Below are 24,109 nucleotides of genomic sequence, written 5' to 3' on the forward strand. Positions count from 1 at the left end.
TAGATTTGAAATTATTTTTGGATTAATGATAAATTATGATACTAAAACACTATAAAATTATGTGTTTCAGTTGAAAAGAATACCGAAAAAGAACCCGAGGCATTGAGTCAAGGCCAAGAGGCGACTCACATAAGGTTTGTGCACAACATAAAAATCCTTTAAAATTTATTTGCAAAGTGCATGAAATGATTTGTGGTTTACTTATATTGTAAAATGATGATTGAAATGTACACTATGCTTTTGGATCTAAATTGTTGGAAATTAATGATATGTGATTTAATTATCAGTAAATGTTTAATAAATTGTTAAGATAGTTTTAAAACCATAGTGTCATGACCATATATTTGAATGTCTCACTAGCATGACTAGTAGGAGAAATTAGTTTTGAATTTTGATTCCCACTCTGGCTAAAGTGTTGAGGTGTGTGCCAATAGAGGAAGAAATTTGAATGGGTACCCATAGTTTGAGTTTGCTAGCCTTGTGATTTCTCATAAGCCTCTAGCTATTAAGATAAATATCGTTCTGAATAGCATGATATAACTGTGTATTTTTATGAAATCTGTTTTGAGACTGTTTTGACTAAAATTGTAAAATTGTGTTTTGTATCTGTTTTTCATGTTCAGTTCAATATTTGAATAAATGTGATTTAAATTATGCATAAACTGCTATTTTAGTATATTGTGCACCACTGAGTCATAGTACTCAGCGATGGCTGTTATTGCTATCGCAAATATAGAGACTAGAGGAGCAGCAGAGTGAGCTGCTGAGGATCTTGGAGCCATATCCCTGAAAGTTTATCGGGTATATTTTATACCCTGATTATAATATTTATTTTTGTGTATGTAAATATATGTACATGTATAAACTGGTCATGAGCAGTTGTATAGAGTTTGTATTAATATTAGTTTGGATTTTCTCATGTATATTTTAGATGATGAATGTAATTTGATTTTACTTTAATGAAAAATGAATGAAGTTATTTAGTGTTATATTTTGAAGACAATTGAAATGAGTATTTTGAATTTTGGAGTTTGGGAAAAATTGATGTTGATTTTGTTATGGTAATGTTTGATTTGATGAAATGGGATATATTAGAAGTGTTTTTACAGGTTTTTGAAGAACTGTTTTCTTAAAGTACATACTGCACTCTACCGAAAATTTTTCAAAAATTACGGACAAATAAAAATGGACAAAAATTTTAACTAGCTTTTAAACTTCTATTAAATGTAAAAAAATGCTCACCACTTCCAAAAAAGTAAGAAAATGATTTTAAAATCCCTTGTATGGTACTTAATGAGTTATCGGTAGGTGAAGTTCGGTAGTTCATTAGGTACTCTACGGGATCATGTTATGCCTTGCAAAGGGGTAAGGTGTGACATGTTTTAGTGGTATCAGAGCGAAATTTTTGAAGTATGTTTTGACTTGTGAATTTGTATCTTTTCTTTGATAAGTACAACTACTCAATATCCTTATTTGTTATATACAGTGCACTACATCATAAATATGAACTAACGGAGGAAAATCTCCTTATATTATTTATTCAGGAGATATCCTAACTCCAGACTGAAATGGAAGAAGGGGATCGCTCTGTTGAGCAGTCGGTAGAGGCTGAGGCCCAAGAGGAAGCCCCAGCTCTCTAAAATGTCAGTGGGTCAGTGGCACCAGCCATATAAATATCGCTGTTTCCTACACAATTTGCCTAACAGATGGCTGTAATGTTTTAACAGATGGCTAGGGGCATGCCTGCTCAAGCTCCACCCCAGACTCCTGTGGTGCAACCTCAGGCTCCAGTCAAATAATATGACAATGTAACACCCCTATGTTCGGTAGTGCGTTCTACTGTTCCGGTGACCAGTGTCGGTCCGGATAGCTAGAATGCCTAGAACTACACTTAGATATAGATGAGGAGACATAAAATAATGAAATACAAGAAAAGAAAATACAAGAAAAACAAAGGAAAAATCATAGCAATAAAATGTAACAAAGTTAAACAAGCCGAGAACCCTAGCGATGGGTGATCGCACCGGGAAGTTACGGCGTGGACCGTTGACTAGCCCTAGACCGCGGGGAATCCTGGAAAATATTTTTAAGACTTAAATAGACATCTATTGAAGCATAAATATCATTAGAAATATCAAAGAAAAATTAATTGATTAGTACAAAGAAAAGTGAGAAATCGAGAAAACGACAAAACTCGGTGTTACCGAAAAATGGGGAATGCAACCCAAAGAAGAGCATTGTGATCATTTGACACCCCAAGTTGTCTTTTGAACTAAATTTCCATTGAAAATATATGATATTACACTTGGAAAATGTCATGAAAAATTAAATTGGTGGTACGTAGTTTAAATAGCAAAAATTGGGAGTTAAATGTGAGAATTTGGAACTATTGGAATAAATAACCATTATAATCTTCATTAGTGCTCCACTAACTTGTATAATTGACACCTATCCTAGCTTTGGATAGCCACCTCCACAAAACAGCCTTCTTCCTCATCCTTTCTTCTTCATTGCCGAAACCATGCTCTCCCAAGCTCCATCCATGGCATCCACCATGCAAGGGCAAAAGCACCACCTTCAAGCCATGATCTTCACAAGTTGCCTTTATTAAAGTTAATCCTCACACCATGGGCAGTAGATAGGCAACAAAATGACCAAGTTTTGGAGAGGTTTTGAAGAGTTTCCAAAGTGGTAAGTATGTGTTATTGATTATTGCTTCATTAAAGTTTGTGAGGATGTTATGGGTACTTGAATTGTGGAGAAATTTTTGGAGATTGATGTATTAAGGGAGATGTTTATTTTTGGCAGCCATGGAAACTCCTTAAGGGCAGTTTATTCTTGCTTGTAAATGGTAGATTAAAGGGTTGATTAAGTGTTTATATGTGTAGGAATAAATTGGGTGATGTGTACTAAGTATATGTGAATGTATACTTGAATTTGGAAGCTTGGAACTTTATTCAAAGTGAGGTACAAATCGATAGCTTGAATTGTGAACCAAAAAAATGTTATTTCATAGTTTGGTTTATGGAGTTGTATGGTTGAATTATGGTACTTGTTGTGGCAGCTTGTGTATGTGTATAAGGGTTTGAATGTGGACATGTAAATGAGCCATATTATGTAGTTAAATTGTATGTAAATTGGACTTGGTAAATTCTATACTATAAGGTGCATATTGAGTGTAGTTATTATAAGCTACCAAAGTGACCAAAAATGTGTTGTGAAATGTGTTTAGGTTATGGTACAAAATAGAAATGGCATGAATGTGTAACTTGGTAATGTTAAATGTGTCCTTTGATTGAGTGATAGACAATGTGCAATAGGGCAGTGTATAATTTGGCCTAGAACCTTAAGTGTGTGGCTCCAATTGGTATGAGACCAATTGGAGGTAAAACTAGGCACAAAAAGTGCCAACTTTCATGAAGAAAGCTTACCAAAATTCTGCTTGGAAGGTAGCTTGAAAAATGACCAAATCCGGATTAGTGCATTTAAGGCCTGAAAATTGACTATTTGGGCAGCAGTTAGTATTTTTGCCATAACTCACTCAAAACAGGTCCAATTGACCTGAAATATTTACCATGAATAGTTGAGACATATATCTACAAGTCTTATGAAGACACCAAAGCCTAGAAATAACCATAAGCAAGTCAAATAGCTTGCACAAGTTTGGGTCCAAAAACTGGCCAAACCAAAAGTGACCTAAAATGACCTAAAGTGGCTAATTTTGGTACATTCTGATCAGCAAAAGTAAAATGACCATAACGTGGTCTACATAACTCAGAATGACCTGAAATTTTGCCCCGCATGCAATAAGACATAGATATACAAGTTTTTAGTTTTGACTGAAACCTGAAAATCGAGGGAACTAGGTCATCAGGTTAGGTCAAATTAGTATACCGGAATCCGACAAATTGCACTAAAGTGCACTATACATGGAAATGAATGGGGTAACATGTACCAACACTAAAAGGCTATAAAATGTGACATATTGGTAACATTGAAACCTAATTCACCTAGACTGCATCGAGGGTCAACATCTTAGGTTGACTAAGGAAATAATAGAATTCGATAAATTAATTATTGAACCTTATTCTTAGAGACAGTTTAAATGAGTACTGAAACACTTCAAATTGTGTTTCTCAGTTAGCAAAGACTCAGGGAAAGGGAAGGAAACACTGAGTCAGAGGCAAGAGACAGTTATCAGAGGTTTGTGCACAATAGTTATTTCTTTTGAATTTTTCAATTGAAATAAATTATGATTATTTGTATGTTATTGTTTTAAATTGTGTTTGTGCACAATAATTTTGACTTCTCATTTTCTACTAAAAAATTTAATTGAACATTATAGTTTTAAATTGTGTCCGTACACAATACTTTTATATTCACTGCTTTTACTAGCAAATTTATTTGGAGAAATGAGTTATGAATAATTTTTAATTGTTTTGATTTTGGGAATATTATTTGGAAATTATTGTGTTGCCTACTTTGTAAATGGAAATTTTGAGATAAATTGTGTTTAGTGGTATTGGAGCAAAGTAGGGACGGCGATATGTAACGCCTACAATTCCTGGGAACTCTCACGTGTGAACCCAGGAGATTGTAAGGATGGCGATACTTAATGCCTGCAAGTGCTCTGATAAGTACACTATATTCCTCCCTCTTTGACTTGTCAGTCTGAGGTGAGTGTGGATGAGTACTCATTATTTAGCTAGCTTCCTCCCTCATTGATTTCGATTATTGGGGTGAGTGTGTCTTGTCGTGGTGTACAACACGGCATGTGTGAAAAAATTGTGTCATGGCCTAAATTGTGTTATCGATTGGCAACACTGTATTCTTCAGTTATTTGATCAAATTGTGTTATTGATGGGTAAAACTGTGTTATTTAGTTATTTGATCAAATTGTGTTATTGATTGGAAAAACTGTATTGTTCAGTTATTTGATCAAATTGTGTTATTGATTGGCAAAACTGTGTTACTCAGTTATTTCATCAAATTTGTGTTATATGAACTTTGTAATTTGTGAAATGAAATTGTGAATTATGTGATTTGTGAATTGTCAATAAAAGATTTATATATCGCATTTCAAATTGTTATTGTGCACTACTGAGTAAATTTTACTCAGCGATAGCTTTTCATTGTTGTCGCAGTGGTAGTGAGCAGGCAGACTAGGCTGCTAGTGCTTCAGTGAGAGATCATCGGGTATATTGAGTATACCATATTTTGCATTTCGTATTATAATGTATGATCACTGTATATATATAGTGTTCTTGATTTTGAGCAGTTGTAAATTAAAATTATACATTGAAGTTGTAAAATAAATTGTGAATTATTTTGGCTTGAAAAATTTGTACTATATTTCTTTTATCTCAGCCTTTGGAAATATTGAAAAATTATTGTGGTTTTGAGTTGAGAAACATATTGTGCTGATTAAATGTTGGAGTTTGAGATTGAGAAATATATTTAGAGTGCTTTTTATAGGTTTTTGAAGAACTGTTTTATTCAAAATACAGATGACACTCTGCCTAAATTTTTACAGAAATTACTAATAATTCAAATGTGTTAGCTGTTTCACTTCAGTTCAAAAAAGTTTTTAACACCTGTAAATAGTGCTCACCACTATAAAAAAAAAGTAAGAAAAGTTTTAAAATCCCTTGTAGTGTATTTAATGGGTTATCAGTAGACAAAGTTGGTAATTCATTAGGTATACTACGGGATCATGTCATGCCTTACAGAGGGGTAGGGTGTGACAGACAAGCTGTTGAAATATGGGGCGATAGAATTCAAGGGTACAGTAGACCCTTTAGAGGTAGAGCAGTGGCTGGAGAGAATGGATCGAGTGTGTAAGAAACTACACAACCCAGATGAACTAAAGTTTGAATACTTAGTGTCTTTGTTGCAAGGGGATGCGTATGACTGATGGAAGACCATCCCCCATAGCTTGGCATAACTGCCAATATTGACTTGGGACAACTTCATCAAAGAGTTCAGACAGAAATATGTCCTAGATGCATATGTGGATCAGAAACTATAAGAATTTTTAAGTCTAAAGCAAGGGAATAAATCTGTGGCAAAGTATGAAAGGGAGTTCTCCCGCTTAAGCTACTATGCTGGGAGTCTCCTGTCTACCAGTAAAGAAAGGTGCAAGAGATTTGAAACCGGTTTGAAGCCTAGTTTGAGGATATAAGTAGTGGGATTCAGACACAGTAACTTCTCTAAGCTCATTTCTCAGGCACTTGAGTTGGAAAGAATTGAATTAGAAGCGACATCAGTGAAAGAGAAATCTAAGAAGACAGAAAAATCAGAGAAAGATAAAGGGGAAAAATCAGTAGAGCAAAGTCCCAGTGGTACATCTGGAAAAAGAAAAAGAAATTTAGGGGACCAAACAGAGGTAGAGGTGGGAGGTTTGGAATGGGCAGATTCTCCGGACAGAAACCCCCTAGATCTGGTCAGTAGTCGATCAGGGGTTCATATCCTCCCCGCCCCTGTGAGACTTGTGGCAAGACTCATGGGGGAGAATGTTATTGGGCAACAGAAGCTTGTTTTAATTGTGAAGGCAAGGGCCATCTTGCTAAGGACTGCACCAGTGCCCCCATATTTGGTCCAGCTCCTACTACTGCAAAAGGATCCATTCAGAGTCTTGCTACCAGAGGTTCACAACTGGTTAACAGAGGAAGAGGCAGAGATAGAGGCAATGCTTTTGGCAGTCAAGGTACTATTAGCCAGTCAGCACAAAGGAGTGCTCCAGCCAGGGTTTACACGATGAGACAGTAAGAAGAAGCTAAGACTTCCAATGTTGTAACCGGTACATTCTCTATCTCTGATCAAGATGTATTTGTACTATTTGATCCGGGTTCAACCCACTCATATGTTAGTGCTAGCATAGTTAGTTTCCTTGCTGTTCTGTGTGCCAAAATGGATTTTGAAGTGCTAGTAACTAGTCCGTGAGGACAAGAGGTCTGAGTCAATTGAATATATAGAGATTGTCCTTTAGTGATCCAAGGACACACTTTTCTGTCAGATTTGATTGAAATAAACTTTAGAGATTATGATATCATCTTGGGCATGGATTGGTTAGCCAGGCATCATGCCACAATTGACTGTAGACTGAAGACAGTCACTTTTAGTCTCCCTATATACGGTGATGTGATAATACATGGGAGAGGCAATTATTGCTATCAAACATCATTTCGGTTGCACTAGCCAGAAGGATGATCAGAAAGGAGTGTGAAGCATACTTGGCACATATGATAAACACCCAAGTGGGGAGTCCAGCATTGAGGGGCATCCTTACAGTATATGAATTTCTGGATGTGTTCCCTAATGAGTTGCCAGGATTACCTCTAAAAAGAGAAGTGCAGTTTGAAATTGATGTTATGCCTGTTGTGGACCCAATCTTGATAACACCATATAGAATGGCACCAGTAGAATTAAAAGACTTGAAAGTGCAGTTGCAAGAGCTGCTTGACAAGGGCTTTATTAGCCCTAGTGTGTCTCCTTGGGGAGCGCCAGTGTTGTTTGTTAAGAAGAAAGATGGCATTCTCCGCTTATGTATTGACTACCAGCAGTTGAATAAGGTGACAATAAAGAATAGATATCCATTGGCCTGCATTGATGACTTGTTTAATCAGTTGAGGGGTACAGCTGTGTTCTCAAAAATTGACCTAAGATCAGGTTATTATCTACTAAAAGTACAAGAGCATAGTATTCCTAAAACTGCCTTTAGAACCCGCTATGGCCATTATGAGTTCTTGGTCATGCCATTCGGGTTAACTAATGCTCGGGCTGCTTTTATGGATCTGCTGAACACTATCTTCAGACCATACCTCGACTAGTTTGTTGTGGTATTCATAGATGATATATTGGTCTACTAGAGGAGTGTAGAAGAGCATGATAGACATCTGCGGATTGTACTGCAGACTTTGAGGGAGAAACAGCTATATGCCAAATTATCGAAGTGTGAATTTTGGCTGAAGGAAATATCCTTCTTGGGGCACGTAGTATCGATAAAGGGCATCAAGGTAGATCCAAGTAAGATAGAAGTTGTCCTTAATTGGAGACCACCCAGAAATATCACGGAGATTCACAGTTTTCTGGGTTTAGCTGGATACTACCGTCGATTTGCGAAAGGGTTCTCCATGTTGGCATCTCCATTGACCAAATTACTTCGAAAAGATGTAAAATTTCAGTGGACGGATAAATGCCAATAGAGTTTTGATGAATTGAAGAAATGTTTGACTGAAGCTCCAGTCTTTACTTTACCTACCCTGGGTAAAGAATACACAGTTTACAGTGATGCTTCTCACAATGGATTAGGCTACGTACTGATGCAAGAACGGAATGTCATTGCCTATGCATCACGCCAGCTGAAACCGCATGAGAGGAATTATCAGACACATGACTTGGAGCTAGCAGCTATTGTGTTCGCTCTTAAGATCTGAAGACACTATTTGTATGGAGAGAGTGCTGCATCTACACAGATCATAAGAGTTTGAAGTATCTGGGCACTCAGAAGGAGTTGAATTTAAGACAGAGGAGATGTTTAGAGTTGATAAAAGACTATGATTGTCTGATAGACTATCAGCCAATGAAAGCTAATGTGGTGGCTGACGCCTTAAGTCACAAGACTATGGCAAGTCTACGGATTTCTTCTTTGTCTATGGTACATGAGTTAAGAGTATTGCATGCTAGCTTAGAAATTAATGATGAGGAGCAAACAGCAGTTGCATGGCATGTACAACCAGTGTTGATTGATCAGATCAGAATGGCTGCTCAGAATGATCAGAAGTATCGGAAGCTATTAGAAGAAGTTAGTCAGGGCAAGAAACTAGAATTCTCAGTGAGAGATGACGGCCTACTGCTTCACCAGGGCAGAATGTGCGTTCCTAATGACATTGACTTGAGACATATCATTTTGAAGGAAGCACATGAGTCTCCTTTTGCTATGCACCCTGGTAGCACAAAAATGTATAAAGGGCTGAAAGAGCACTATTGGTGGATGGGTATGAAAAGAAATGTAGCAGAATTTATTTCCAAATGCCTAACTTGTCAGCAAGTAAAGGCAGAGCATCAAGTAACAGCTGGTTTGTTACATTCGCTACCAGTACCAGAATGGAAATAGGAGAGAATAACTATGGACTTTGTGATGGGACTTCCGAGGAAACAGAAGAGTTATGATGCAGTATGGCTCATTGTTGACAGACTGACCAAGTCTGCTCATTTTCTGTCAGTCCGGATGGACTACAGTTTAGAAAGATTGACCAAGTTGCACATTGATGAGATAGTAAGACTACATGCAGTGCCATTATCCATCATATCAGATAGAGATCCTAGGTTCACTTCTAGATTCTGGGGTAGTCTTCAGAGAGCCCTAGGAACTAGATTGAGCTTTAGCATGGCATTCCACCCACATACAAATGGCCAGTCTGAGAGGGTAATTCAGATATTGGAGAATATGCTACGGGCTTATGTGATTGAGTTTGAGGGCAGTTGGGACACACACTTGCCTTTGATTGAGTTTGCTTACAACAACAGCTACCAATTAAGCATTGGGATGCCTCCATATGAAACTTTGTATGGCAGAAAATGTAGAACCCCGTTGTATTGGGATGAAGTAGGCGAAAGAAAGTTGATTGGGCCATAAATTATTCAGCAAACTGATGAGAAAATCAGATTGGTTAGGGATCGACTCAAAGCTGCATCAGACCGTCAGATGTCCTATATTGATCTGAAGAGAAGGGATGTTGAATATGTAGTGGGTGAGAAAGTATTCCTCAAGGTTTCCCCTTAGAAGAGAATTATGAGATTCGGCAAAAAAGGGGAAATTGAGTCCTCATTTCATTGGGCCATATGAGGTTCTGGAGAGAGTGGGTCCTTTGGCTTATCATTTGGTACTACCTCCAGAGTTGGAGAAGATACATAATGTCCTCCATGTATCGATGTTGTAACGCCCTCACTTTACGTAGTCCACATATTCTGCTGCTCCAGTGACCTAATGTCTATCCGGACAAGTCAGGATGTCTGGAACTATACTTCAGTGATAATAAACAGACATAAAATGATGAAATAAATAAAAAGAAAATACAAGAAAAATTAAAGAAAAATAAAAGAGAGAAAGTTAAACGAGCTGACACTGAAATGATGGGTGATCGCACCGGGAAGTTACGGCGAAAGCAATTGCCAACCCCAGGACCACGGGGAACGCTCGAAAATAATTTTTGGGACATAATTAAAGGCCTATAGAGGTGTAATTGACATTAAAAATGTCAAAAAAAATTAATGAATTAGTACAAAGAAAAACAAAAAATCAAAAAACCGACAAAAATCGGTGTTATCGAAAAATTGAAAATATAACCCGAAGAGGGGCATTTTGGTCAATTGACACCTAGAGTTGGCTTTTGACCTAAATTTCCATTAAAAATAAATGGTATTAAATTTTGGAAATGCCATGGAAATAAGAAATATTACACATAATATAAATTAAAGGAATATAAGGGCATTAGTGCAATTAAGGAAAACTTTGACATATTTTAATGTTAATGGTGGTTAGTGCTCCACTAAGTGATTATAAAAGGCACATGAAGACAAGGTTTTGGCCACTTCATGTCTTCTTCTTCTTCATCATCTTCAAATAGCCGAATTCAATTCCAAAGTGAAACTCCATGGATGGCCAAAGCTTAAAGCTCTCATCTACCAAGATCAAGCCATGAAATCTTCGAGGTTCTTTCATTAAAGTTGGAGTACACACCTTGGGTAGTATTTTGAAAGCAAAAAGGGAAGTATTTGATGAAGTTTTAGCAAGCTCCAAAACGTGGTAAGTGTCCAATTCACTTCCTTTCTTAAGTGAAGTTTATGTTTAGCTTGAGATGAGTTAATTGGTGATGAAAATTGATGGAATTGTTGAGTTATTAGACTACCCAATTTTAGGCAGCCATGTGAGCCTATATTACTTGAGTGTTTCTTACATCAAATTGATGGGAATTAATGGGAATTAAGGTTGATTAACTCAAATTGAAGTGTAGCAAGTTAATGCCCATGTATATATGTGTTAGTACTTGAAATTAGGAGTTTAAAAAGGGAATTGAATACCTTAGTAAATTTCCATGGTTGGCAGCTTGTAAACCCTTGAATTTGTATGTGAATTGATGAAAATTATTCATGAAATATGATAGAGTTGAATTGGGTGCAGTATGTGTGTATTTGTTATGGAAGTATATGTGACAATTTGGTGAGTATGTATATTGAATTTGGGTTGGCTTACATGTTGAATATTAATGGAGTATTGTGTACCTTGAAATCTTGAGTATTCTGCCCAATTTACTTTTCTAGAATTGTGTTGAATAAATATAGAAGTGCCAAGAATGAATATTGAAGTATTGGGAGGACGATGATTGCCAAATTGGGAGTGTAAATTCTCTTATGCAGGTTGTGATTGTTGGCAGTGTGTAAATTAGGTTATAAGTGTAAAGTTGTAACTCCAATTGGTATGAGGTCAATTGGAGGTGAAACTAGATATAAAATAGGCCAACTTTCATGTAGAAGTGTTGCCCAAATTCTGCTTAGAAGTGACCTAAAAGAACGACCAAATCCGGAATTGCATGACATGAAAACCCAGAATTTTGACCATATGAATAGTAGTCAGTATTTTGGCCATAACTCACTCAAAACTGGTCTAAATGACGTGAAATTTATACCATGGAAAGTTTAGACATAGAGCTACAACTCTTATGAAGACACCAAAGCCCAGAAATGACCAGAACCAAGTCAAAATGCTTGTACAAGTTGGGTTACAAAAATTAGCCGAATTGACTTTGACCTAAAAATAACCTAAACTTTGCAATATAAGTGCAACTTGACCAGCAATAGTAAAATGACCATAACTTGGTCCATAGAACTCCAAATGACATGAAATCAGTCTCAAAATTTCAATAAGACATAGATCTACAATATTGGTAATTTGACCAAAACCCAGAATGTAACACCCCGAACCTCCGAGTTATGAATAGTACCATTTTTGGTCCGTGACTAGTACTATTCAAAGACACCTTGAGGACCAAAAATAAATAGAAAATTAATTGAGATAGATACAACAAAAAATCAAGTGACCCAAAAATATAAGGATTCACCAGGTATATTGTAAAAGAAGGATTATGACCCGATAAAGGGCATTTTGGTCAATTCACTTTAAGAGTTGATTTTTTTTGACCAAAAGGTCAATTTAATTAAATAAAAATAAATTATTGAATTATGAAGAAATATTGAGGAAAATTTAGTGTAAATATAAAAAAAAGAAAGGAAATAAAATTATAAGTTTTATGGCATTTTTGACACAATTAAAATTTTTAATTGAAATAAACTAATTTTGAGAATAAATATATATAAAAGATAAGACAAATTAAAAAGCCATTTCTTCCCTTGCTTTCCCATTTAGTTACCACCCACTCTCTTTTCTTCTCTCTTTCTTTCTTTCTTCTTCTTCCTTCTTTCTCCATTGACACCCATTCTCAAAACTCAATTCCTTGCTTTTCCTCTATGGGTTTTGCATCTAATTGGTAGAGAGCATCAAATTAATATTTGATTTAGAGATTAAAAGCAAGAGGAAACAAGAGATTAGAAGAAAATTAAAGATTCGGGGAGTTGGAAGGAAGTCATCAAGAGGTAAGTTCTTTAATGCTCATTTTGTTATACAAACCTTAAATTAAGTTAGATTATGATGAAATTTCATAAGAAAATGAAAGGAAACATGCATGGAACCTAAAATAGGGTTTTGGCCAAATTGGAGAAAAATTAGGGTTTGATGTATTTCATTGAAAATGATGATGAAATCAAGCTTAGTTGAAGTAGTATGCATGATTAGAGTAAAGAAATTGCATAAAATGTGTATAAATTTAATTAGGGGAGATTAGGGTTCATGACAAAATTGGAGTTTTGGTTCTAGAGAGTGAAATTGGTGTGTGTAGTATTAAATTATGGTCATTTGAGGTTTATTTAGTTTGAATTGACATTGGGTTGATTAATGGAAGTAATGAAATGGTAGGATTAGGGAAAATTGCAAACTTTGGTGTTTGAAAATTGTGGGGTTTGTGCTAGGAAGTGTCATTGATGTGTCAATGCTAAATTATAGTCATTTTGGGTGAATTAAATGTGAATTGAGGTTGGTTAATGGAAGTAATTGAAGAAATGAAAATTTGAACTTAGGGCACAATTTTGTACACTGAATTCAGTGTGTTTGGAAGCCCATAACTTAAGCTACACAACTCCAATTGGTGTGAAACCTATTGGAAACGAAACTTAAGACATAGGGCTAGAATTTTCATGTAGATACCCTACCTCGAAAATGACCTTAAGCTATCCGAAATGAGCCTTGAACTTAGAGACAAAATTCTGGAACCTGTAGAATTTGACCATATAAATAGTAAATTTTGCATGGCCATAACTCTCTCTAGAAAACTCTGATTTAGGCGATTCTTGAACCGATGAAAACCTAAGACATAGTAGAACATTTCATATGAAGAACTTGAGGTCAAATTATGGACTTAACCCAATCAAATTGCTAATTAAAGTTGAATCACTGAATCTGCAGAAATCTAGAAATCTACAGATTTACCATATGAACAGTAATTTTTGCATGGCCACAATTCTCTCTAGAAAACTCTGATTTAGGCAATTCTTGAACCGATGGAAACCTAAGACATAGTAGAACATTTTGTATGAAGAATATTAGACCAAATTATGGACTTAACTTGATCAAATTGTTAAACGAAGTTGGATCGATAAATTTGCTAGAACTGAATCTGCAAGATGAATAATGACGTAAACAGTAACCGTGTTTTGGTCATAACTTGAGCTACACAGCTCTGAATTAGGAGATTCAAAAAGGAAAATAAAGTTAAGACCTAGATAAACAATTTTCGTGCTAAACACCTCACTAAATTATGATCAAAACTAGGTAAAAATTGGGTTCAAAGATTGGAGCACCAAGTTGTCCAAAACCAAAATTTTCTAAAATTTGCAAAGCTAACTTGGGATGCATTAGACATTCATATAATGAGTTCTTAGCAGCAATTGAGATTAGTATTGAGGTATTCCATTTGTGTATTTTTAGTAGAAAAAGAAGTTGGAACAGACAAGGAGAAGTAGGTAACAAGGAAGGAGAATTATTGAAGGTTTGTGCACAACTAACCTTTTCTTCATTTTTAAACTTGTAAATTGCTTGGAATGTGTTTATTTGAATGAGTTTGCTTTGAACAAGTTTACTTTGATTGAAATATGGTTTTTCTCTTGCATTTAAGAAATTTGGGTGTTGCCACCTTTATTTGGATATTATGATGAATTTAAATGTGATTGTTGAGTGGTAAATTTTTTGGAAACTATTTTGAAACCACAATTAGCATGACAGTCCCTTTCGAAACTCTCCAGTAGTAACGGCTACTTGGGGTTGATAATTGATATTGATTATGTCTCCCATTAATAACTGTTAGTGGGGTAAGACTACATGAATACTCATTAGCTAGCTAGCCCTTCCCTTATTAATAATGGTTGGTGAGGTTGAGATTGCTTTGTCGTGGTGTACAACACGGCACTGATCATGAAATTTTGTATCAGGGCCTAAACTGTGTGTTGATGTTGGCAACACTAATGCTTTGTGAATTGTAATTTATGAAGTGTGATTTCTCATTTGAAATGTTATTCCAATAAATGGCTCTTATGGACATAGAACTATTATGAAGTTTTCATGCTTAAGAAAAATGTGATTTATTATGCTTTGATAAATTGTGTTTTACCTTAAGTTTTAAAGTTATTAGTTGTGCACCACTGAGTAATATACTCAGCGATAGCTTCATTATGCTGTCACAGGTAAGGTAAAGGAGAAGGCTGCCAAGTGAGAGACCTGGAAGCAACATTTTGGTATTGATTGTGGGTATTTATGTTAGATATACCCTTGTGATTCCATTGGATGTATTTTGTACCTATATGTATGGATGTACGGACATTAAGCAGTTTGTATTAAAAAGTACTGCATTACCAAAGTATTTTGAGTTTGTAACTATTTGCATTTTATTTTGAGATTCATGGAAATGTAACCTTTGCAATATTTAGTTTATCATTATTTCCAATGAATGTTTACATTGAATTTTAACTATTCCCATGCAGTTTTTCGCAAAAGAATTGATAAGATAAAAAGTTATGATTTGTTTAAAATCCCTTGTAGCATAACTAATGGGTTATCGGTAGGTGTAGTTCTGTAATTCATTAGGTATGCTATGGGAACATGTCGTGCCTTACAAGGGATAAGGTGTGACATAGAAATAAAGGGAACTAGGTCAATTAAGTTGATTAAATTGGCACACTAAATCTGGAATTAGCATAATTAACCATAAAATCTAGAAAATTCAAATAAGCATATCTCCCATCAAAAGTGTCCAATTTAAATGAGCCATACCAATTTGGAAAGCTAAGAAAGAGACCTAAAACTTTGTTTCAAACAACTTCCTCAAATTATAAATGTATAAGGTCAGAATTTAAGGTCAAAACCATTGACCTAATTGAGGACCATGCCAATATAGGACCTTTGAGTCTAAGTAAACAATTTGCCTATAAAGAATTCTATAAGACTTGAAAAATGGTAACCAAATTTCTGGTTGTCCCTAAGACATAGAACAACAATACTAATGAAGAATGCTAGACCTTAATGTGATTACAAAGAGTCTAAATAAATTAGTAAAATCAGAACTGAAAATGCCTAAAAAGGAAACTAAAATTTAGATTTGACCTAGTTATGGTTAATTGACCATAACTTGAGCTATACAACTCCAAATGAAGTGATTCAAAAAGGAAATTAAAGAGGACACAATGAGAAACAATTTAATGAAGAGAAATCTGTTAAATTTACATTGTAGCTTGGTCCAATAGACAGTAAACATTGGCCATGAAATCTGAATAATTGTAATAAAATATAATAAGCTTTGAAATGAAATTGGCAACATATATCAACATGTGAGGAATGAAAAATGGAACATATTAGTGACATTAAAACTAATTCACCTAGTGTGTATTAAAGGTCAACATTATAGGTTAACTAATGAAAGGAATAGTATTAATAAAATTTAATTATTGAACCTTATTATTAGAAATAATTTAAATGAGTACTGAAACACTTTAAATTGTGTGTTTCAGTTAGAAAAGACACTGGGAAAGGAAAGGACCCACTGAGTCAAGGCCAAGAGGCGACTCATCAGAGGTTTGTGCACAACTAGTTTTTAATTGCTTTTGTTCAGAATGATTCATATGACTAAATGACATATTTTCCTTATGTATTATGTTTATCAAATATTGGATTTAATTCAATGATTATTGAAATTGTTATAGTATGTATGAATTTAGCCTTGTAAAATAATATTTCAACAAGTATTAAGCATTGTTGTGGATTGAATAAATTGTGATAGAATATGTTTTGAATTGTGATGGGCAATTTGCATGGAAAAATGCAAATTTATGTTTTGAATTGTGAAAAGCATAAAAATTATTGGATATTGGAATTGACTTTGAATCGAATTGTGTTGTGATTTATGCTCACAAAAAGGACAAGGAGATTTATGATATTGTTTTGTATCTCACTATAGATGCTTGACTAGGCTATTACCCGTCTCTGTCATTTGTTGAGGAGACAATGGAGTTAGCTATGTTTTGATTACGATGGTACGTGCACAGGCTTAGATTCTCCTCTTATTAGAGGTTAGATATAAGTTTTTTTTGTTATGGCCCTTTTGGAAGTTTCATTATTGTGATGTGTACTGTGCTCGATGATTCGACCTCCCCGACCATAAGGAGTTAGAATCACCCCGAAGATGGCCCTTTCGGATTAGTCTTGCACAGTTAGTGAGATAAAGAATGGTTTTTTAATAGTAAAGAATTTTTATTTCAAATGGGATTTATGAATAATTGATTTTGTTGGAATTAATCTTTATTTCCATGATTGCTGGAATTACTTTAAATGTCCAGTTGTGATATGATAAATTGAATTTCTTACTCAAAGTCATTTTAACTAATGATTTATATTATTGGCAATGAACATTTTGACTTTTGGAATTTTGTTGAATTTTGAGACTTTCAAACTAATTGTTATAATTTTGTCAATGTATATTGTACTATGTTTTAAATTATAGTTGTGCAGCACTGAGTTCACCACTCAGCAATAGCTTTATATGTTGTTGCAGGTGAAAAGAGCATAGAGAAGTTGAGTAAGCTTCTTTGAAGACACATTCATATCAGCTCCAGGTATATCATAGGTATACCTATGTACATAGGTTTTGATGTATGCATGTAATAATATGTATGTAAATTACTTGAGCAGTTGTATAAAAACTCTTGTAAAATATTTTGGTATGTAATTAAATGTAAATTATTGTAATGTAAATTTGAGATTTTATTTACCTGTATAGTTTTGTAATATTAATTTTTGAGTCTTGTAATCAATGAAATGTTTCTTTTATGATGAGATTGGTTTGAAAATGAATTGATTTGATTATTGAGATTTGAATTGTGAGATGAAATTAAGTTTTTTTAGGGTTGTATTAGAGAAATCATATTGGGAGTGTTTTCCTTTTCAGGTTTGAAGAACTGTTTTCTCAAAATACAGCCGGCACTCTGCCGAAATTTTGAAAAATTTTTCTAACACCAGATTTTAATCGATGATTTAAATTTCACGAGAATTATTTTAAAATCCCTTGTGGCATATTTAATGGGTTACCGATAGGTGAAGTACGGTAATTCATTAGGTGTACTACGAGATCATGTTACATCTTACGGAGGGGTAGGGTGTGACATATTTAGTGGTATCAGAGCAATGGTTTTAAAGTAAATTTTGAATTGTGAAATTGAATTAATTTTGTTGGTAAATACAACTGCTCAAATGTTTGATACATATAGTACATTTACATCATAAATATGAACTAGTAGAGAGAAATCTCCTTGTGTTGGTTGTATAGGAAATAAAAAATCCTGTGAAAAGATATGGAAGAGAATGATGAGACAATAGAACAGTCTGTGACAGCGGAAGTACAAGGTGAGGCCCCAGCCCCTCAGAGAGACAGAAGCTTGACTTTATCAGCTCCACCTATACAAATTACTGCAGAAACGGCCCAGTAAATGGCCACTTTCTTTCAACAAATGGCTGATAATCTGTTAGCCCAAGCCCAAGTACAAACTCAACACCCACAAGGGCAATATGAAATATAGAAGAATGAAAGACCTGGTGATCAAAGTTTAAATAGTAAATTGAGAAAAAGGAAGAACACTAGAGAGCCTAGTGGTTATGGATCTGATAGAGGTGGATCTTCAGGGCAGAGGCCACCAAGGTCCAGTCGTTGAACAATTAGAAGTTCATGTCCTCCTCGCATTTGCAACTCTTGTGGCAAACTACATGGGGGTATTTGTCATAAAGCCACTAGAGCCTGCTACAATTGTGGTGAACATGGACATTTCGCTAGAAATTGTACTAGAATACCTCAATATGCTCTCCGAAGTTTACAGACAGTCAGTAAAGGTCGAGATAGAAATAGAGTTGGTACTCCTCACAACCATAACACAGTGAATCAACACAAACATAATAGTGCACCAGTCAGAGAGTCCACTATGCTCCAAGGAGAAAGAGCAGAAACTTTGGATGTAGCTGCTGGTAAGTTCTTAATTTTGGAGGAAACAATTAGTTATTATTTGATCCCAGTACTACTTATTTGTATGTTAGTGTTAGAATTATATGTTTTGTTGCTATTCCTTTACAGGGGAATAAATTGTAATGCATCAGTGACTAGTCCTTTAGGATAAAAACTGTAATAACAAGTATAATTGACATTAATTTTGAAAGAATTTTCAGTTAAAAGTATTTTCTAACACACCATAAATTATAAAGCTAATTGGCGAGCCTACTTAATATAAGGAGGCAAGAGGACCTAAAAGTAAGTTGCCATAATAAAATTGCTCTAGATGAGGGCAAAGATGTTACAGTTAGTAATTATCAATGGATATTATAATCAGAATAAGTTTAGGATATTAGTGGACTCGAGAAAAATATGATATAGGAAAATTTAATCTATTGGTATGTATCGTTGTAACTATACAATGTTCTTGATGTTTATACCGTAAGCTGCAGATTACAGTACTAACTTGAGATTATTGTATAGAGCTACGTACTGCTCGATAGTACACTAAGATGAGAATAATTGCCAACGGCATCTTTTTTGGTATAGTTATGCCAGGAAATAATTTTATTGTTAGAAATGAGTTGGGAAATCCTATTTAGGGATTTAAAACTCAAAAGTTAGAATATTGAAAGGTTATAGTTCGGTACAAAAGGAAGTAAGTTATAGAATATTGATAGATAAAAGAGTTGTGGAAGTGAAAATTTGAATAGCTGGTTCAAATGTAATAAAGAGATGTTATGAATATTAGTAAAGGGTTGACCATAATGGTTAGAGGGCCAAATTAGAGTAATACTGAGGTATAATGGACTTCTTAGGGATGATAAGAGGTGCTAAATTTTGACTCGATAATCGAGTCAAGGAATTGAGTCAAGGAAGAAGATAAGACCGAGAAATGAACTAAGTTGTGGAATGGAAAGAGAAGTAAATAGGAAAGTAAGTATGAGAATTGGTCAGAACAGAACCTGGAGGGTGCTATGTCTCTACTCCAACATGATGCGTATCAATGGTGGGACATAGTATCCAGTGAGGTACAGTCAGAGCAGAGACGACTGAGATTTCACAGAAGGCTATTTCTGAGACGGTCAAAAGTCTTGAAGTCAGGGTGACACCACGGGTGTATGGCATGAAGGCTAGAGAAGAGCCGAACCTAGATATTGACGAAACAACATAAAGAAATGAAGAAGCAAGGAAGCAACAGATACATCAGGTAAATTTCGAGAACGAAATTTTTATTTAGAGGAGAAGAATTGTAATGCCCTCACTTTACGTAGTCCGTACATTCTGCTGCTCCGGTGACCTAATGTCTATCTGGACAAGTCAGGATGTCTGGAACTACACTTCAATGATAATAAACAGACATAAAATGATGAAATAAATAAAAAGAAAAATACAAGAAAAATTAAAGAAAAATAAAAGAGAGAAAGTAAAACTAAGTTAAACGAGCCGACACCGAAGCGATGGGTGACTGCACCTAGAAATTACGGATTGCCGACCCTAGGACTGTGAAGATCCCTCAGAAATAATTTTTGGCACATAATTAAAGGCCTATAGAGGTGTAATTGATATTAGAAATGTCAAAGAAAAATTAATGAATTAATATAAAGAAAAACGAAAAATCAAGAAACCGACAAAAATCGGTGTTATCGAAAAATTGAAAATATAACCTGAAGAGGGGCATTTTGGTCAATTGACACCTAGAGTTGGCTTGACCTAAATGTCCATTAAAAATAAATGGTATTAAATTTTGGAAATGCCATGAAAATAAGAAATATTACACATAATATAAATTAAAGGAATGTAAGAGCATTAGTGCAATTAAGGGAAACTTTGACATATTTTAATGTTAATGGTGGTTAGTGCTCCATTAAGTGATTATAAAAGCCACATGAAGACAAGGTTTTGGCCACTTCACGTGTTCTTCTTCGTCATCATCTTCAAATAGCTGAATTCAATTCCAAAGGGAAACTCCATGGATGGCAAAAGCTTAAAGCTCTCATCCACCAAGATCAAGCCATGAAATCTTCAAGGTTCTTTCATTAAAGTTGGAGTACACCCCATGGGTAGTATTTTAAGAGCAAAAAGGGAAGTATTTGATGAAGTTTTAGCAAGCTCCAAAAAGATATAAGTGTCCAATTCACTTCTTTTCTTAAGTAAAGTTTATGTTTAGCTTGAGATGAGTTGATTGGTGATGAAAATTGATGGAATTGTTGAGTTATTGGATTGCCCAATTTTAGGCAGCCATGGGAACCTATGTTACTTGAGTGTTTCTTTCATTAAATTGATGGGAATTGATGGGAATTAAGGTTGATTAACTCAAATTGAAGTGTAGCATGTTAATGCCCATGTATATATATGTTAGTACTTGAAATTAGGAGTTTAAAAAGGGAATTGAATACCTTAGTAAACTGCCATGGTTGGCAGCTTGTAAACCCTTGAATTTGTATGTGAATTGATGAAAATTATTCATGAAATATGATAGAGTTGAATTAGGGGCAGTATGTGTGTATTTGTTATGGAAGTATATGTGACAATTTGGTGAGTATGTATATTGAATTTGGGTTGGCTTACATGTTGAATATTAATGGAGTATTGTGCACCTTGAAATCTTGAGTATTCTACCCAATTTACTTTGCTGGAATTGTGTTGAATAAATATAAAAGTGTCAAGAATGAATATTGAAGTATTGGGAGGAGGAGGATTGCCAAATTAGGAGTATAAATTCTCTTATGCAGGTTGTGATTGTTGGCATTGTATAAATTAGGTTATAAGTGTAAAGTTGTATCTCCAATTGGTTTGAGGCCAATTGGAGGTGAAACTAGACATAAAATAGGCCAACTTTCATGTAGAAGTGCTGCCCAAATTCTACCTAGAAGTGACCTAAAAAAATGACCAAATCTGGAATTGCATGACATGAAAACACAGAATTTTGACCATATGAACAGTAGTCAGCACTTTGGCCATAACTCACTCAAAACAAGTTCAAATGACCTGAAATTTATACCATGGAAAGCTTAGACATAGAGCTACAACTCTTATGAAGACACCTGAGCCCAGAAATGACCAGAAATAAGTCAAAATGCTTGCACAAGTTGGGTTACAAAAACTGGCCAAATTGATTTTGACCTAAAAATGTCCTGAACTTTGCAATATAAGTGTGACTTGACCAGCAATAATAAAATGACCTTAACATGGTCCATAGAACTCCAAATGACATGAAATTAGTCCCAAAATTTCATTAAGATAGATCTACAATATTGGTAATTTGACCAAAACCCAAAAATCAAGGGAACTAGGTCAATTAAGTTGATTAAATTGGCACACTATATCTGGAATTAGCATAATTGACCATAAAATCCAGAAAATTCAAATAAGCATATCTCCCACCAGAAGTGTCCAATTTAAATGAGCCAAAGAAAAACTAAGAAAAAGTCCTAAAACTTTGTTTTAAGCAACTTCCTCAAATTATAAATGTATAAGGTCAGAATTTAAGGTCAAAGCCATTGACCTAATTGAGGACCATGCCAATATAGGACCTTTGAGTCCAAGCTAACAATTTGTCTATAAAGAATTCTATAAGCCTTGAAAAATGGTAAGCAAAATTTTTAGTTGTCCCTAAGACATAGAGCAATAATACTTATGAAGAATACTAGACCTTAATGTGACTACAAACAGTCCAAATAAATTAGTAAATTCAGAACCGAAAATGCCTAAAAAGGAAACTAAAATTTAGATTTGACCTAGATATGGTTAATTGACCATAACTTGAGCTATACAACTCCAAATGAAGTGATTTAAAAAGGAAATTAAAGAAGACACAATGAGAAACAATTTAATAAGAGAAATCTGTTAAATTTCCATTGTAGCTTGGTCCAATAGACAGTAAACATTGGCCATGAAATCTGAATAATTGCAATAAAATGCAATAAGCTTTGAAATGAAATTGGCAACATATATCAACATGTGAGGAATGAAAAATGGAACATATTAGTGACATTAAAACTAATTCACCTAGTGTGCATTAAAGGTCAACATTATAGGTTAACTAATGAAAGGAATAGTATTAATAAAATTTAATTATTGAACCTTATTATTAGAAATAATTTAAATGAGTATTGAAACACTTTAAATTGTGTGTTTCGGTTAGAAAAGACACTGGGAAAGGAAAAGACCCACTGAGTTAAGGCCAAGAGGCGACTCATCAGAGGTTTGTATACAACTAGTTTTTAATTTCTTTTGTTCAAAATGTTTCGTATGACTAAATGACGTATTTTCCTTATGTATTATGTTTATCAAGTATTGGATTTAATTCAATGATTATTGAAATTGTTATAGTATGTATGAATTTAGCTATGTGAAATGGTATTTCAACAAGTATTAAGCATTATTGTGGATTGAATAAATTGTGATAGAATATGTTTTGAATTGTGATGGGCAATTTGCATGGAAAAATGCAAATTTATGTTTTGAATTGTGAAGAGCATAAAAATTATTGGATATTGGAATTGACTTTGAATCGAACTGTGTTGTGATTTATGCTCACAAAAAGGACAAGGAGATTTATGATATTGTTTTGTATCTCACTATAGATGCTTGACTAGATTATTACCCGTCTCTCTCATTTGTTGAGGAGACAATGGAGTTAGCTTTGTTTTGATTACCATGGTACGTGCACAGGCTTAGATTCTCCTCTTATTAGAGGTTAGATGTAAGTTTTTTTTGTTATGGCCCTTTCGAAAGTTTCATTATTGTGATGTGTACTGTGCACGATGATTCGACCTCCCCGACCATAGGGAGTTAGAATCACCCCGAAGATGGCCCTTTCGGATTAGTCTTGCACAGTTAGTGAGATAAAGAATGATTTTTGAATAGTAAAGAATTTTGATTTCAAGTGGGATTTATGCATAATTGATTTTGTTGGAATTAATCTTTATTTTCATGATTGCTGGAATTACTTTAAATGTCCAGTTGTGATTTAATAAATTGAATTTCTTGCTCAAAGTCATTTTAATTAATGATTTATATTATTGGCAACGAACATTTTGACTTTTGAAATTTTGTTGAATTTTGAGACTTTCAAATTAATTGTTATAATTTTGTCAATGTATATTATACTATGTTTTAAATTATAGTTGTGCAGCACTGAGTTCACCACTCAACGATAGCTTTGTATGCTGTCGCAGGTGAAAAGAGCATAGAGCAGTTGAGTAAGCTTCTTTGAAGACACATTCAGATCAGCTCCAGGTATATCATGGGTATACCCATGTACATAGGTTTTAATGTATGCATGTAATAATATGTATGTAAATTATTTGAGTAGTTGTATAAAACCTCTTGTAAAATATTTTGGTATGTAATTAAATGTAAATTATTGTAATGTAAATTTGAGATTTCATTTACCTGTATAGTTTTGTAAT

The sequence above is a fragment of the Hevea brasiliensis genome, chromosome 6, assembly GCF_030052815.1.
Source record: "Hevea brasiliensis isolate MT/VB/25A 57/8 chromosome 6, ASM3005281v1, whole genome shotgun sequence".
NCBI lineage: Eukaryota > Viridiplantae > Streptophyta > Magnoliopsida > Malpighiales > Euphorbiaceae > Hevea > Hevea brasiliensis.